General features: G+C 42.1%; 1 protein-coding gene across 2 annotated transcripts in view; it reads left to right on the forward strand.

The window, feature by feature from the left end:
• The window catches only part of NPAS3 (neuronal PAS domain protein 3), an 804768-nt gene that overhangs the window by 449872 nt on the left and 336373 nt on the right, over nt 1–18523 (forward strand). The gene's annotated exons all lie outside the window — the stretch shown is intronic.

An 18523-nucleotide genomic window follows, 5' to 3' on the forward strand; every position in this document is an offset into this window, starting at 1 on the left:
TGTGGAGCCATGGAGAATAGAGATTGCAATGCACAGATGGGTATTGTAAAAAATTCATGAGCGGCATAAAAGATCTAAAAGGTAAATTTTAGTCAAAATTCAAGTGGAGAGCACAGAAAATGTTTAAGAACTGGGCTTTACAAGATTTTCAAAATCATATAATATGAAACAGTGTGACTATTGTACAGATGTGTTTATTTCATAATGTGACAATCAGGCTTCATCATTCAGCAACAATTATGACTATATAGATTGATGCCATCAGAAGTAGATTGCTGATAAACAATAGCACTTTGCTTCTACTTGGTGTAAACTCTGCAGTATTAAATATCCATATTATTTCCAGTTTAATATTAGAAAATGTCAGTCATTGTGACAAGCCTGGCAAGAGCAGCACATTGAACAGTCCTGTGTATTCTCAAGTGCTGTGTTAAATAACCACACTTCCTTGTTACATTATTTTGTTGTTAAAATCAGATTTTATGCACAAGATGCATAGATATTCCCCTCTAAGTTTGCTTTCTTGTAACAAAACTAAAAGTGTCATTGGAATACCCATTAATTGCTTTGTCAGGGTACTCTTTGGGCCTACTTGACAGTAGTCACACAGGGCCAAATCGGCCCTCCTTTTGTACCGAGGGAATTGAGGCGGGGAGCATAATTTGGCTTCTGTATTTAAAATGTCATCTATCTAGTCTCAGGAACTGGTGGATGCTTCTAGCTTTTATTGGGTTCTTTATTATAGGTTTATATCCTGTGGAAATTAAAGAAAAAATTCATATTGTTCTTGTTTCTATAGGCCTGGTTTTCTTAGGTATGCTTTGGAAAGCATATGCACATTGAGACCATTTTCTTTCATTTTAAAAATACTTGAGAATTTGATATGCACTTTGTTAAACATGCTTTCAAGTCACTTAACAACTTCGATAGATTTATCTATACACTGCGCTTACTTTCCTACGCTTTAGTAACATTCCCACCATTGCTTACGCCACTGATGGTAGCAATGATGGGAGGGCTAATGTAGCATGGATTCCAGGAAACCAGCAGCATTACAAACACCACATTCTGTATATATGGTGTAAGTGGTGGTAGCTATGGAAAGAAACTTTTGGGAAACAGGCCTAGTGTACACATCCCCTTATTGTGCCGTTTTCTTGGTAGGGAGTATTGCTTGCCCACTTTGATTGAGATTGATAGTGAATTAGAAAACTAGGCAGGATAAGGGCAAAATCAAGTAATAGATGCTGTTTCAGATCATGACTATATTTCACAATCTGTATTTGTAAGTTCTGTATCATCAGTACAGCTGGGGCTAGGGAAGGAAAGACAGATGGAGACCCAACAGGTATGGCATTGTCATGTGGCTACAAGGCTTGCAATCATGGATAGTTTATAATTTTTCTTTGTGCAGTGCTACAAAGAGGAGAAGAGGTAGTAGGTAAAGGAGTGCAGTGCTTGCATCTGCCCTTGCACATTTATACTTCTTGGCTGTCTAGACAGAGGTTGTTAGTGTATGTAATGTATTGCTTAAACTGCACAGTTCTATCCAACGACTTAACCAGTTGCCTTAAATAATTAAATGGGAGTCCTCTTTTAAGATATCCCTGTTTTACAGATATCTTTCCCATATTCCTAAACAGAAATATTTGTAGCATAAATTCCTCCATTTAGGTTTAGGTGAACCATTCAGTCTCTTTCACATGGGTTATGGACTGTATTGTACCTGTGAGGCAAACCCGCAGCCAATACAGAGCTGCTTGCTCAGCTGCCCCTCCAACAGAGCTGCAGTGAGTCACCACTCAGCATGCGGCAACAACTCAGCCTCACTGATTTGTCCTTCCTATAGAGCCTGCAGCAGCTCAGCCTTCAGGCATGTGACAGCAGCCTATCCTGGAGCAGAGCCTGGATCCAAAGAACCCCAGACAGGTATTTCTCCAACATCACCAGAGCTGCAGATCAGTCTGTGCAACAGCACTACCCAGCCAGGATCCCGCCTGCTGCCTCGCAGTGTAACCGACTCACTAGACTCCCAGCCTGCTCCTGCTCCTGTTCCTGCCCCCTCCTTGCGTGAGCCTTGTTCTAGTCTTGTCCTAGCCCTACTCTAACCCCACTCTGCCTTCTGACTCCCTTGGACTCTGACTACCTGGCTTCGACCTCTGGCCTGCACCTGGATGCTGGCTATGGAACTGCTTTTGGCTTGTCTTTGGATTCTGATCTCAGTTCTGACCCTGGCCTGTCCCCAGATCTCAGTTCCAGCACTAGCCTCGACCCAGTCCCAACCCTATGTCTGGCTTCAACCTCTGCTCCAACTACTTGGCCTGGCTACTGGGAGGCAGCTCCTGACAGTACCCTTATTAGTAGATAAGAGTTTTAACTAGGGATTCTAAACAAGACAGTGGAATGGCTTTGTGGATGTTTATGGGGAGCTCTTCCTATTCAGAAGGAGTGCAGGGGAGAAAGTGTGAAGGAGCTTCTTGGGAAAATTATATATGGGCAATTAAGAGTGGTACCATTTGTGGAATGGAGGCAGAGGTCAGTGTCTCAATATCACATGTAGTAGGTGTAAGGCAAAATTATTTTTGGTCAAGTTATAGTCAAGGTCCAGACTCCAGAGAAAATAATGATAATAAGTAAAAAGATTTCAGGGTCTATTCAAAAGCATCTGGTGATCTGGATCTGGCCCGTGCGCTGCCTATTGACTATCACTGATGTAAGGTATGCCAGAGATAGAACATGAAGAACCTTAAAAAGCAGACAAGTATTTTTGGTTTGATGCTGTGGAGAAAGGGGAGCCAATGGCTGGATACAAGCATAGTAGGAAGTGGTGTGGTAGAAAGACCAACCCTGGAAAATCATTGCTGCAGCACAACAGCATTTTGAATGGAAATAAGTGAGTCAAGATGGGATTTGTCAAAGCCGAAAAGGGGGAGGTGGCAGAAGCTGAGACACAAGTGTGCGCTGTGTAGATGGAGAGGAAAGGCTGGATCTTAGAAATGTTATGCAGGAAGAAGTAGCAAGATTTAGGCACTTGTAGAAAAGGGGCAACTCAATGACAATACCTAGGTTATGGGCCTAAGTGAGAGGGAGGATGGTGTTCATGGTGCCTCAGAAAGGAGGGATTAAGAGATTTGTTTTGGCCATGTTGAGCTTTAATTGATGGCTAACATCCATGAGGAGATGTCAGAAACACAGGATTTTAGTTTAGCTGGAGGGGATGGAGAGGTATACCTGCAAGTTGTCACCTAGAGGTGATAGTTGAAGCCTTTGTGAATGAGAACACCCAAAGAGAAGCTATAGAGGAAGAAGAGAAGAAATCCATGGGGGTGGGGACCCCATTCAGATTTTGAGGGGAAGCGAGGAAGATCCTCTAAATAATATGCTGATTGCAAATATAGGAGTAGAACCCAGAGAGGAAGGAGTCATCAAATAAGATTTCAAGAAGAGGTTAGTCAGTGATGTCAAAGGTAGCTGACAGCTGAAGGAGGATGAGGATGGAGTACCGGTTCGGAGTTTTAGCTAGGAAGGTATTGTTAGATTTTGGGGAATGTGATTTCTGTTTATATGTGAATCACTTCACTGACTATGAAAAGGCCTCTAAGTAAAACACAGGGACACAGCTCACAGTAATACTACACAACAGTTTCAGACAGGAATGTAAACAATATAATTTCTGACTGGAATTATGAGAAAATTATCATGTTGGAGTTTACCTCCCAGTCTAGTGAAAAGTGCAGTAGACTGGCTAATTGTCACAAATGGTCAGGGCCTGTGTTTTACATCTCATAGGAAAGGAGGTGCCACCTTCAGCAGCAACAGTGCTCTTAACATTTATTCTGGTATATTGGTTCATCACCTATTCAGGGGATGTGTGTCGAATTTTGAAATACTATCACTAGCTTGGAGCCCCGAGGCTTATCACAGAGTTTTCATGGGTAAGCACTATCCCAGCCTGACCTTGTTTTGTTTGCGATTTGATGAGATCATAGCTTACTGGCTCTGGTGTCTCTGATTCGATGAGCATTATCTTATACATTTGTAATGAACTGTTGCTACATACATGTAGACATGACAATTGTAAACTGAGATTAAAATTGGGACTTTCAACACTGAAACCAAAAGACTTTATCATTTGAACTGCTAGTAACTCCTCTGGCTGTCAATAGCTAACAGACACGCTCATTGGGGACAGCCACTAGAGGGACACCTGATCAAATGTTCACAGCCAGTGTAGTACAAATAGTTTAGTTTGGAAACCCACAAGAAAACTGGTCCTGGTGCCCAAACTACGGATGAGACAATGATCCAAATATTACCACTAGAAGTGTTTGTATATTAGCTTCTCTGGAGATGTAATTTTGATGCTGTTAGCCAACTTGTTATAGCAAGAAGGGAGATTTATTCTTCCTAAAGAAAGAATACTTTGAAATTCAAGGGAATCCTCCCAAATCAAGTGTCAGAAATTTTCTACAGCAAATGCAAAGAAGAGAAAAATGAAAACACACTGATTATTCAGGTGAATTATTTAAGGGAAAATGGATTTTTTTAAGACAATAAAAGTGGTATGCTCTGTATTGAACACACAAACCATTAGAATAGTCTTTTGTATTAAAAGCCAGTTTTAAATTAAGCATTTTTGAAATACAGATGTTGCACATACGTCTGCCAAAATTTGGAGGGTGTGGCTTTATTTTTAATAAACAAATTTGTTTATTGATGAGTCAGCACCATAGTAACAGACAGTACTTTTTCACCGTGACAGTGGCATGCAGAAAAAATGATATACCAGTATTCTAATGTTATAGCAGAGGCATAAATTGGGAGGTGGGACTAAAATCTAGTTCCTTGGTATTCCACTTCAGGAGGGCTGGCAGCTCACCTTCTAGCTCCATGTTCATAGTCTCTCTGCAAATTAAATTATTAATTGGCGTGTATGCCTGTTTATTTAATGAGGAATGTGGCAGCCTTTTTCTGGTGCATGTGTGTGAACAAAACATCACAGTAGGAGCGTCCAAACTGCCTGGTGAACCATGGGGTTAAGCAGTATGATATGCTGTCTAAAAGAATAGGTGTCATTAGTAAAATAATGGTGTTTTGTGGCAACGGTAATAGTGGCAACATAAATACTGGAATGTAAAGGCATCATATGGAAGATGCAGAAAGAAAACTAGCACATTTTATAAGTCTACAGGAAGGATAAGAAAGATATTTACCATTTTGCTTCATTTTAAATTGTACGTGCTAAGAGCCTAATTAGAACACAATCCTTTTTTAAGTGTTGTTACAATATGTTCAGTCAGATGGGCCAAATCCAGCCTTATTGGTGCTGTTTGGGGGAGCACAGAGGATGGCAGGGGATCCTACAGTTCAGTGCTTAGGTTGTAGTTCCACAGGGCAGAGTGCGCACAGACCACCTGGATAGCCAGACCCTTTCCACTTGAGAGCTAGGAAGAAGGCTCCCTATGTCCTGTCCCCCTCCTTAGACACTAGCACAGCTGTAGAGAGTCCCTAGCCCTAAAAAACAGTGAAATTGCATGGAAATGGATTAGATAAGAAGGTCTTTCCTATTTCTGGATTCTGTGTGTCTATGTAGTTTATGCAGTGGTTGTTGATTTCTGTGTTTCTATTTATGTCGGTGTTTGATGCATCAGTTATTTTTTTGCCTTATGAAACAGAACAAATTCAACTGTAGCAATTACAAAGGCTTTCATTGTTCTTGTGTTTAAAAATTTGTCATCATGATCTTTTTTTATCATTCAATTCCAGTATCATCTTTTGGGATAGACTGTTGTACTCCACTCTTTTCTACAAGCAACTGTGCATTTATTAATATTTAGTACACATTTTATAAATGAATACTATGAAGAGGGAATTAGAGTGACATGTTAATGATGACACTGCATCACCTAGTTTTACAAGAGAAAGGAGATTTCTCAGGACTAAACTAAAATTTTACTGGCAGTGTAATATTTCTGATAAAAGAATCTGAACTTTTGAGTTGCTGTGATAACTAGCCTTCTTCAGCAATCTATACCCAAAGTTACTGATAATTCTACACCTATTTTATATTACTACCTATGAGTAGTGGTATTCTGATGGACCAGCAATCTTTTTAGCTTTTATTATTTATAATTCAATACCAAGCCTGAAAAAACATAGGGATCTAAAAGCTTCAAAGAAAGATTAACTGTATAAAGTGATTATACACTTTTTCCCCATTGGTGTATTGATGCTTGAATTCCTTATAAAATAACATGAAAGACCAGTTCTAACCTGTGATCCCTCTCTCCTTTCAGTGGTCAATCTGAAAACTTTTCTATTGCCTTTTTATTAACTAAGAAAGTTACCACCGTATTCCCTAGGTCCTCCGTATGGCTAGATTAAAATTAATGTGACTGCCCATGGAGCAAGTTACTACTCAGCATATGCAAGGGTTCAGAATATTAAGAATAGAGAATAGTAGGGAATACTGAGAATATCACAGTAGCATTATGTAGTTCCAGCATCAAAACTGGAAATTTTTTGCCAGTGACCATTGTAGCTAGGTTGTCATAATAAAAAAAGTCTGGAAGCTTGTTAGTTGCCTGTGGTTTTCCCCCTGGTTTAATTATCTGCACAATGAACTCCTACCCAATTAATAGACAATATTTCTGCAAATTCTAGTTGTTGCTTTATACAGACGATTATGTAAAAAATACACTTAACATGACCATTCTGAACAAGCATGTGTAGCTATAATGAATAAAAATGTGGGGGATAAGCATATGTTTAAAGTAAAGCATGTGTTCATTTGTTTGGCATGTTTTTATTCAACAGGTTTCATGAAACAAAACAAAAATATCTTTAAAAACCATTTGAAATCACTATCCAAATGCATCATAAACCTATTTGTGGTTTTCTAACACAATGGCAATCCTTAATATATATACTGCTTTCATAATCTCCATATTTTCTATACATTGAAAGACTCTGCCTTCTTTTTGCACATTCTGTTTCAAAGGAGCCCTCTGCTGGGCAGTACACTGCTTGAGTACAATACACATACAAACGCACACACACATACATACAAACATATTTATATGTGATTTATAGGCTATATTTAATATTACTGAAAAGCCACTTGTTATTGAAAAAATACATAAGCAAACTGCATGCTTCAGTGGAAAACCTGTTGTGTCATCATTTTCCCGATTTTTAAAGACATGCAATTGTTTAAAAAGAAAATGTTCATCTTTTAGGTTAGCTATAAATCATGGTACATCAGCATATTCTAACACATGGGATAATTGTACTAAATTAACATTAATTACAAATAATTTTAGAAATGAATTATTCAGTTGATAATAAATTATCACACAAGTTTCTAAAGCAATTACTTTATACTGTAGACATTCCTTGCCATTCCTTGTACTTGTCTGTACTGCATATATAGTGTAAATGGTTTAAATCTTTGTGTTTTCCATACTTCAGAATTAGTTTTATATTTAAATTTGTTTTTTGTTATCAGGTAGTAGGTTTGGTTATTAACCATATGGCAAGCAACATGCAAATGTCAGATAATAGAATTACTAATAATAATTAATAAATCTGTAAAATAGTGAATTAAAGAAAAGTGAGGGTTTTTTGAGTAATAAATCAATGAATTCACAAAACCATCATTTGTTGCCTTTGAAGGCAACTGTTTGTTATCACAGAAAATGATAAATAGCAGCTCTGTATTTTGGCAAGGCCTGCTGATAGATCTAAAGATACATCATTTCAGAGAATGCTTTGTTGTATGGTTTTAAACTGTTTTCTTATGGCAGAACATGGTGTGCTGCCTTTGTTACAAGTTGGCCAGAGCAATATTAGGGCTGAAAGTGCTTGAGCTGTTTCTAACATTAGTGGTAAATTGAGCTTGTAAGGGGAGGGGAAGTCTTGAGTGGTGCTGCAATAGATTTGTAAGCATGAACTGAACATCTAAACTTATTGTACATAAGCCCTGAGTTGTTGTTAGGAGCCTGAAGCATCAGAGGATTTTTTCCTTTCTCTCTCCCTCCTCCCCCCAAATGTTTACTTAACCCAAAGTGCTGTGTGAGGAGTTTAATCAGTAATAATAAGAGGCCAGTAATGATATGTCTTGAGAGCTGCATCCAAATGTGTACAATGGTGAATTTTTCAAGGAGTCTGGAGCATGGGTTTTGTTTTTGTTTTTTTAATATTCATGTCCCTCCCTGAGAATCAGGTTATTGATATATCCCCAGCCTGAGGACATAAAGAAAACTGTGCAAGATATGAAATTATTCCATTTTTTATTTATTTTACTTTGGCCATTTTTAATTTAAGTTACTTAGAGTCTATGAAGATGCAAATTTGGCAACTTAGAAATTCTCTGACACACATTTAGCATAGGCCTGGGGTGGCCAACGCGTGGCTTCGGAACCACATGCAGCTCTTCAGAAGTTAATATGCGGCTCCTTATATAGGCACCAACTCCGGGGCTGGAGCTACAGGCACCAACTTTCCAATGTGCCAGGGGATGCTCACTGCTCTGCCACAGGCTCTGCCCCCACCTCCCCTGAGCCTGCCATGCTCTCGCCCCCTCCCCCCCCCAGCCTCCTGCATGCCACGAAACAGCTGATCAGGAGGTGCGGGGAGGTGCTGATCGGCGGGGCTGCTGATGTATTACTATGGCTCTTTGGCAATATACACTGATAAATTCTGGCTCCTTCTCAGGCTCAGGTTGGCCACCCCTGGCCTAGGCAATAGCAGTTCAGACTTCTCTGAGAGCCAGTATGCCTCAATCTTGACCTATGTCTAGTGGTGACAGTTTATTTATGTGCTGAGACTAGCAACTATAATACGAGGTGTGTTGTTGGATTTTAGCATGTGGACACTAGTCTCCTAGCAAGTTGACTGAGATGAACAACTCAATTCACATAGGTCACCTAACAAACATCAAAAGGTAATGATACCACCCAAATAGCCAAAACTAAAAATGGAGACCTCGAGGTGAAATGTTCTGTAATTATCATATTGTAGAGAACATTTATTTCTTTAGGTTGGCGATGAATATGTGTATTTTGTGTCTGTATCTAAAATATGGGACTATATGCTCTATTAAACGTGTTGGTTGTTTACTGCCGCCATATTATCTTGATGATCCAGGCTGCAGCTAGAATGTATTCCCATCGTATGATAATCTTAGACAGAAACAATAAGAAATGCTGCTTTTGCTGCTACCATTTCTGGTTTTGATTCACAGTTGAGTAAGATCTCACCATTTCACCCTGTGTTTTGAGTACATATGGACATTTCCCATTTTCTCTCATGCACCAAGACCTACTAGATAGCTCAGTGGTTTAAGCATTGGCCTGCTAAACCCAGGGTTCAATCCTTGAGGGGGCCACTTAGGGATCTGGGGCAAAATCAGTACATGCTCCTGCTAGTGAAGGCAGGGGGCTGGACTTGATGACCTTTCAGGGTCCATTCCAGTTCTAGGACATAGGTATATCTCCATATATAGTTTTTTTTTAGCATTGCAGTTAACCTTTCCTTGCGTAAGGAAGGCTCAGTGGGACTCCATTAGGAATCCATCAGTGCCACCCCTTGAGTGGCCAGATGAGCTGATATAGAGTGACATAAAATGCCTCTTCCTCACAAGGGTTAAGGATCTGCTCCAAAGCCCATTGACATCAGTGGAAAGACTAGTGTTGACTTTATTGGGCTTTGAATGGGGCCCTAATTATACGGCTCCTTCCACCCTACTTTTAGCCCGGTAAGCCAGGGGGAGTGAACTCAGAAATCATACCCCATCTTTCACATGATAATGCAGAGCACAAGGCCTTATGCTGAGTGGTTTTTATCTCTACTCCTTACCCTTGAGTTCTCAGAGCCTTCCCTCCCCACCACCCTGAATTCACAACATATGGGAGAGTAAAACTCATTTTTTTTCTAGCATATTTTTTCTTTAAAGCTCCTTTATGGTGGATATTTCATTATTTTTAACAATAGTGAACATGTTAATGCCATTTGTTTTAATCAGGTGTGGAGCGGGTGGGAGCTTGAAATCATGTATTTTTCCTACAACCAGGAAAATTAACATTAGACAAGTTAAAGAGCAGCATTCTATCCCCGATTGATTGGGAGCTCAGGGAGAAGCTATAGCAATCAAACAAAGCCACAACGCACAAGAGCATTTCTCTTGTAGTGTATTAACAGTAGGCAACACAAACAAGTTTAAATAGGCAATAAAGTACACTACATATTATGCTATCCTTGATCTTCAAGATAAAATTTTGGAAAGCATTAAATAAAAATAGCCAGAAGGGTTGGCAAATACTGTGAGTATGGTGGAGATTTAATGAATGTGAACTATATACACAGCAGTAGGACTATAACTAAATGCATATAATAAACCTTGCCTCCTTTGCAGAGCACTTTAATATGTATGGATGACAAGTACTATATAAGAGCTAGAAAGAGAAGGTGGGTGATGTAATATTTTTGATTGGACCAGCTTCTGTTGGTGAGAGAGACAAGCTTTGGAGCCACATTGAGCTCTTCTTCGGGTCTAGGAAAGGTCGTATCTTGGGACAAAGACATGGCTACAAGTACACTGCATATATAAGAGCTAGGCAGTTGTATCCAGTCCTCTTCGCAAAACACGTAAACTGTCTCCTTCTGCAAGCCCTCCTAGGCGGAGGCACAGGCCTTCCCCACCAGCAAGTCCACCTCCAAAGCCACGCAGGTCTCCAACGCCTCAGCAGTCAAATCGTGGAAGAAAAGTCTGTGGCTCTATTTCTCCAGGCAGAGCCTCAGCACCTAAACATAAAAGGCAGTTGTTATTATTATTGTTGTTATTTGTTTATTTAGTTAGAAATTGAATGGACCGATTCATGCATGTAGAACAGATATACTTAGGGTTGCCAACTTTCTCTTTGAAGACAACCAAAAACCATTGCCCCGCCCCTTTTCTGAGGCCACACCCCTGCTCACTCCATCCTCCTCCCTCCGTCGCTCGCGGTTGGAGTGTGGGAGGGGGTATAGGCTCTGGGCTGGGAGTGTGGGCTCCGGGGTGGGGCCAGAAATGAGGGGTTCAGAAGAGGGATCTGGGCGGGGGTTGGGAGGATGAGGGCTCCAGCTGGGGATGCGGGCTCTGGGGTGGGGCCAGAGTTTTAGGTGCAGGAGGGGGTGCGGGCTCCAGGTGGCACTTACCTCAGGCGGCTCCCGGGAAGCTGCTGGCATCTCCCTATGCCTCCTAAGTGGAGGTGTGACCACGTGGCTCTCCATGCTGTCTGCACCTGCAGGCACTGTCCCCTCAGCTCTCATTGGCTGTGGTTCCTGGCCAATTGGAGCAGCTGAGGAAGTTCTGCAGGTGGGGGCAACACGCAGAGCCCCCATGGCCGTCCCTCCGCCTAGGAGGGAAAGGGAGATGCCAGCAGCTTCCCAGGAGTCGTGCAGAGCCAGATAGGGAACCTGCATGCTCCACCAACTAGACTTTTAACAGCCTGGTCAGTGGTGCTGACTGGAGCCACCAGGGTCCCTTTTTGACTGGGCATTTCGGTCAAAAAACGGACATCTGGCAACCCTAGTGTAGCAATGTGACGACTCACTAATGTGGTGCCCCCTGCTGGTTGTCCAGGGAATTAGCTCTCCAGCTCCAGAGTGCCCTCTCCTGGCTGATGTCCCGCTTGCCACTGGCCCCCATGTCCCTCCCAGACCCCAGTACCCCTTTACCTTGGGTGCTGCCTCCTGGCAGTACCCCCACTCTCTGGCTCTCCCCACCCAGGGGAACCCCAACCCTCTACCCCCACCTCACCTCAGTGGCTACTGCCAGTCACCATCAAGCCCCCACTCATTGGGGCAGACTGCAGTATATACCATCATCATCGGCAAGGGGGGTTTGGACCTGCTGCCTCTGCAACCCCAGTACCCTTCCTGCCTTTACCAAGACCTGCAGCCTGGGGGTTTTCCAACCTGGAGCTCTCCAGCTCCTCTGGCCTTTCCCCAGCCCTGCTCCACTCTAGGTACCCTGCTGAGCTCCCAAGCAGCCAGGCCCATCTCTCGCCACAGCTAGAGAGAGACTGCCTGTGCTCCTGGCCCACAGCCTTTTATAGGGCCAGCTGTGGCCTGATTGGGGCGTGGCCCCAGCTGTGGCTGCTTCCCCAATCAGCCTCGTCTTTGGTTCACAGCCCCAACCCTCTCCCAGGAGTGGCTGTAACCCTTTCAGGGCCGGAGTGGGTGACTACCCCGCTATACCTAGATATACAGATGGTTGAACAGATCACTGAAGTTCCTTGATTCCACTGCATTCAGTGACATACTTTAAATAAATGTAAGCCTTGCATTGCAGTGAAAAGTGTGATCTAGTCTATAGTGAGGAGTTCTTGGAAACGGAGCTCCATTTAAACATAATTGCACATTGATGTCTCACTGCATGCTTTCTTTTGCTAGGCCCTCTTGTGACCATTACTGTATTACGAGTCCTCTTCAGGATTCACTCTGCATGTAATTCTGTTTGTAGATCCTTGGTGATGTCAGCATACAAACACTGACTAAACTACCTTCTACAAAGTAGGAAATCTCTTCTGATTGTAGAGTTGAGGACCCTGACTTCAGTAACAAAAAACAAAACAAAACAAAAAATCAATGTCGTAGTTGCTCTGCTCTGACTTCTCAAACTATAGCTCTCAGAAAAAGGGTAGATGTAACCTATGTCACCACAGAAGTTCTTTCTTACTTGTTGTCAGCAGAGAGCGAGCTGCTGAATGACCGTGAATGGGCGAACTAATCTGAAGAATGACATCATGTTATGCTAGTGAGGGTGTGTGAGCAAGGCAGCTAACAATCCATCTTGTTGAAAAAAAAGAACAGGGAGTTAAAATTTATTGATTTTATTGTTACTCAGGATCCTGAGTTCAGAGCAGGAGCAGATTTGATGATTTTTTAAAAATATGGTCACCTTCATCAGGAATCTGATTTGGGAGTGTAACTGAGCCAGGGGTTTGGACTCTATCATTTAACCAATTCAGTGCTGCCTAAGAAACTATCTCTTTTAAGCCAAGCTGCCTCCAGTGCTGCTCCATATGTCTGGTACATCCCTTCTGAAGTGCCAGTGAAACAATGGCACTTCAGAGAATGTGGCCTTCTACTTCAGCGTGAAAGCTTCAGTAGAATGAAACCACTTAGCAATTTTTTAGAAGACCTCAGCTTCCATTTAGGCACCAAAATAAGTGGCCAAATTTTCAATAGAGCTCAGCACATTGGAAGTGAGCTCTTTTGAAGATTTCACCCCTGGTTGTGGGTGCTGAGTGCTTGAAAATCTGGCCTTGAGCTCTTTTGAAAATCTGACCCATTGGAGTTAAATCTATTTTTTTCCCCATCTCAGGGAAGCAGTTACAGTTAGCAAAATGGGTAATAATCTTTCCAAAACGTTAATAGGGGGAGGGATAGCTCAGTGGTTTGAGCATTGGCCTGCTAAACCCAGGGTTGTGAGTTCAATCCTTGAGGGGGCCACTTAGGGATCTGGGGCAAAATCAGTACTTGGTCCTGCTAGTGAAGGCAGCGGGCTGGACTCAATGACCTTTCAGGGTCCCTTCCAGTTCTATAACATAGGTATATCTCCATATATATATATATATAATCCTGGTACAATCCATTTGATTTCCACTATGCTTATTGACCAACTCAAATAATTTTGATAATCATAACTTGGAGCCAGAGATGGTTTGTGACAGGGCCTTGATCTGTGGAAATGAGAGAAACATCACAGGAATCTAAGTTAAACACAAAAACTTTATTTTATGGGCTTTTTCTGCAATCGGAAACAAACACACACATATACCCATCACAACCTCTGGCTTTATTTCCGCTTAAATCCTTAAACTCCGTGCATAAACAGGACAGCTCGTCTGTCTCTAAAGCTCCCTGTCCTGACTTCTAGACAGCAATCCTTTTCTTTCCCAAGCATGAAAGAATACCAGCCCTTTCTTAATGTTCCGAGCCTAGCTAGGCTGAGCTGCAGTTGATTACCACTTTGGGATGCTTTCTCAGTTAGGAAACTGAAAACCTCTGCTTGGATTTAACCCTCCAAGCCTCATACCAGTATCTGATTAAATGGGGTCTCTCTTTACAGATACCACTAGGCAGGGCCGATGAGAGGGGGGGGAAGCCAGTACAAATTACTGGGGCACGGTGGTCCGGAAGGGGGCCTGGGGCCCGGCTTCCCCCCCGTCTCGTCGGCCCTGTTTAGCCGGTCCACCCTTGCTGGGGGGCCCGAAAAAATTTTTTCACCGGGGCCCGAACCCGCTCTTGGCAGCCCTGCCACTAGGCCATGGAGTGCCCTAGCTGCCTGTCCAGGAGACATCAAAATCAAGTAGGTACAGAAGTTGTCAGGGACATGCGGAGTGAGGTGTCAGAGTCCTGCCACTGCATACTTCTGTACACTTTTTTTTTTTTCTTAAAGGCCATGGGGATATGACAAGCTCCTCAGAGGGAGACAGTCAAGGAACCATGTAACTTTAACCCAGACTATTGTACAGCCAGAATTTGAGAGAAACAACTTTGAGGCTAAGGGCATAATGATGGTGGTGGTAGTTGGCTCTTGTTATTATGGCCTGTTTCTCGTTGTGTAGCCAAAGCATAGCTGATTCATATGATCTTTATGTTTTGCCTTCGAGGGAAATAAAATATTAAAGAATCCATGGAAATATGAGATTTAAAGTAGGCAAACAATGGTATATGTGAGAACACAGTATGTCAATTTTGCTGTCACAACGTATACATAGGAAAAGGCTTTAAAGGGGCCTTACCACAACATAACTATGTTTAAATTTAATGTTGAGCGGGAACATCAGAAATGCTGTCTTTGTTGAGAGGTCAGGGGGAAGACTTCCTTTGGTCTTAGCTCCTTTTGTCCAGTCACTATAACCATTCTTCCAGCGCCTCTCCCTTCACCACCTTTAGTGAATGGGAAGAAACTTTGCCACACTGGAACTCCCTGTGGAAGGAGGAGAGAGAGAGAGAAACACCTGTGGCCAGCCTCCTTCTCCCACCTACCTCATAAAGAAGTATCTCAGCACAGATCACATCATCCCTTTTCTCTCAGCAGCACAGATTCTTACCATTAGAAATCTACTAGAGAGCGGAGTGGGCAACATCGTGGCATTTTTTGTTCCCTTCTGACTTAAATCTTAGCAACTTTTAGGTACCATGGTGATGGGGACTTCAACAAACTTAAAGGTTCAAGGGGACTAGTGAACCAGAAAGGTTTCCTTGATCCCTTCTTAAATCTAAACAAGGATATTTGTTACAACGAACACTTGCTCTAGTTCTTTTTGCAGCAAAAGTACCAATAGCACAGCTCCTTGTCCGACTGCAATAGCCCTTTCATACTTCGGGTATGTCTACACTGCAGTTAAAAACCCGCGGTTGGTCCATGCCTGGGATCATGGGGCTAAGGGTAAGGGGCTGTTTAATTGTGGTGTAAACCTTTGGGCATGGACTGCAGCTCAAGCTATGGGACCCTCCAACCTCACAGGGTCTTAGAGCCTGGGCTGCAACTCGATCCCGAATGTCTACACCACAGTTAAATAGCCCTTTCATCTGAGCCCCGCAAGCCTGAGTCAGCTAGCACGGGCCAGCCATGGATGTCTAATTCCAGAGTAGACATAGCTTTTGTGGCTGAAATGCCCCAGAATGCTCTGAATTCTGCAGCCAGGAAAAATATGACATTGGATCTTATGTCGGGAAGTTGTTAGGTGATTCACTAGCGAAAATACAGAGTCATATATGTCTGTGAGATACAGGTTTAACATTTTTGGTAAGCTCTTAATAAAAGCTTTCCATATTGTATATCACTACTTTTGCTTTTTTAAAATTTTTGTAAGCTGCTGTGAGTACAGTACAATTGACCCTTTGCTTATGACTGAGATGCCTGTAGTCAGGAACACATCTGTTGAGGTCAGCCTGACATGATTATAAAAATGAACTACATCAGACCAAATTTCAGTATAATATGTATTTCAAGGCCACTTGATGCTTTGAGATTATTAATGCAAGGGTTTTTTTTGTGAGTGCAAGCTTAATAATATCTACATCTTCTTTAAAATCCTTTAAAATTTGGAAGTCAAATCCTAGCGAGGATTATAGGAACAGGCACAAACTCTGGCAGGTTAAGCGTAAACGTATAAGGCAGGCCATAAAAGAATTTGAGAAGTAACTTGCTAAAGACACAAAAACTAACAGTAAGAATTTTAAGCACATCAGAAGCGGGAATCCTGCCAAACAGACATTAGGGCCACTAGATGACGAAGGTGTTAAAGGAGCACCCACGGAAGACCAGGCCATTGCAGAGAAGCTAACTGAATTCTCTGCATCAGTCTTCACTGCAGAGGATGTCGGGGAGCTATCCACATCAGAGCTGTCCTTTTTGGGTGACAGATTTCAAGTACTGTTCCACATTGATGTGTCAGTAGAAGAGTTTCTTGGCCAGGTTTATTGTCAATGAAGCATGGTAATAGCACCCGGCAGACTTCCCAGGGATACTAAGACATGTATGCTCATTACAATGGACTTGGCTCAGTGAATGGCAGGACTTTCCATTCCCCACTTAGCCGGCCAAAGACACTCCCTCTCTGACCCCTCTTTTATGGATCCCTCTGTGACCAATATAAACAAGTCATGTATTGCCCCTCTGACATGGTTAGTTACCACCATTTACCTTGTACATATTGGTTCGATCAAAACATCTCTATCCGTGATCCTGACCTTATTTTTACGAGGGGTAGTATGTCCCTGTTATCTTCAGGGAGTGTGTTTATACCATACTTGTTATTGGTAGTGTTCTGGTACTACCCTTCTAGACTATGCTTACGTGAGTGTCCTGTGCCTAGCACTTCTGAGGAGTGTTCAAGTTTTTGCAATACCAGCCCTGTTTTTGCTCAGTTCTGTTTTGTAACAGAACTTGTGACTTGTGACTTCTGCTCACAGCTTGACTTTTGCTAACTTTGCTTTATATCAGCAGGGCCAGACTACTTTAGTTCAGGCCTCATACCACAAGCCCTCTTTTTCTACTACATGTTCCATCAATGGCTATTAGCCAAGATTGACAGGGATGCAACTGTATGCTCAGGGTGACCTTAAACCACCTACTGCTAGAAGCCAAGAAAGGAAGACAGAGGAGCATCACTCCAACTGGCCTGTTCCATACACTCCTCCTGAATCTCTGGTGCTGGCCACTACCAAAGACAGGATATTGGGCTAGATATTGGTCTGACCCAGTATAGCCATTATTATGTTCTGTTTAAATCTTCTGCTAAAGTCAGTGTTCCAACAGAAAAGTTGAATATAAAATCATATTCTTTTACCATAATAATGTTGATGTCCTTTTACCCCCAGGCTTGACTCAAGCTGTAGCAAAGATCTGTATTAGTTTAATGTAAAGTGTACTCAGGCAATTAAATCTGTTTGATACTCACACTGTACAGTACTGTCAGCAGCATGTCTTGAAAATACTCCTTTGGATGGTATAAATGTGTAGTGTTGAATTGTGCAGTGAAGGAGGAGCTGTACTTTTTAGGACACAACTACCAACTTTTATTTTAACCACTGAGACAAACTGAGTTCATTAGTGAGCATAATAGGATTAGAGATGAAAAATGGACCCAAACTTTCTAATCGCATTTGAAAGGAGACAACTGCTTTCTTTTTGGTACTTTTTTGAAGCACCATTTTGTTGAAGCTGAGTCAGAATAAGGAAAAAGACCATCACTTTTGCAGAGTGACACTATGTCTGACTTTAAGGTGCAGAAAGCACATGGCTTCAATAAAAGGAAATGTATTCCACTTCCTATTAAGGAGATGGGGGAACTTATTAAGTGTAGCTAGGCATAGTTCCCTGATATAAAAATACATATGTGACACTGACTTTTTCCTTTGGTTGAGGACACTAACTAAATGTAATGATCTTCAGTTTTGGTGGTTGCTTATCATCTTTCAAACACTGAAGTGTAGCAGGTTACTTTTGAATGAAGTGATTTGGTTCCACAGCACAGCTAACCTTGCCCAGGTGTCTGCCTGTGACTTCAAACTCCTGCTGCTTTCCAAGTTGAAGTATGCTTGATCACTTCACAGTCTCCACAGTTAGGGCTCTATTGTTAAGATCTCATCTGAAAGCTTAGGAATGACATTTGGGTGTGATTGAGTTCTCATGTAAGATTACAACCCATGTATCAAAGTGAACCATACATTGGAAAGGAGCGGTTAAGAACTTTCGATCTTTAATGTAAGGAAGTTAATTACATTGTATGAGTAACCTAAGAACATAGGAACTGCCATACTGGGTCAGACCAAAGGTCCATGTAGCCCAGTATCCTGTCTTCCGACAGTGGCCAATTCCAGGTGCCCCAGAGGGAATAAACAGGTAATCATCAAGTGATCCATTCCCTGCCGCTCATTCCCAGCTTCTGGCTATTTTAGATTTAGATTTAAAGCTGTTTCTGTATTCATCACTCATGTCTTTATGAATAAAACACGTATATGT

This window comes from Terrapene carolina, unplaced genomic scaffold (assembly GCF_002925995.2).
Source record: "Terrapene carolina triunguis isolate 2854851 unplaced genomic scaffold, T_m_triunguis-2.0 Scaffold96, whole genome shotgun sequence".
NCBI classification, from domain to species: domain Eukaryota; kingdom Metazoa; phylum Chordata; order Testudines; family Emydidae; genus Terrapene; species Terrapene triunguis.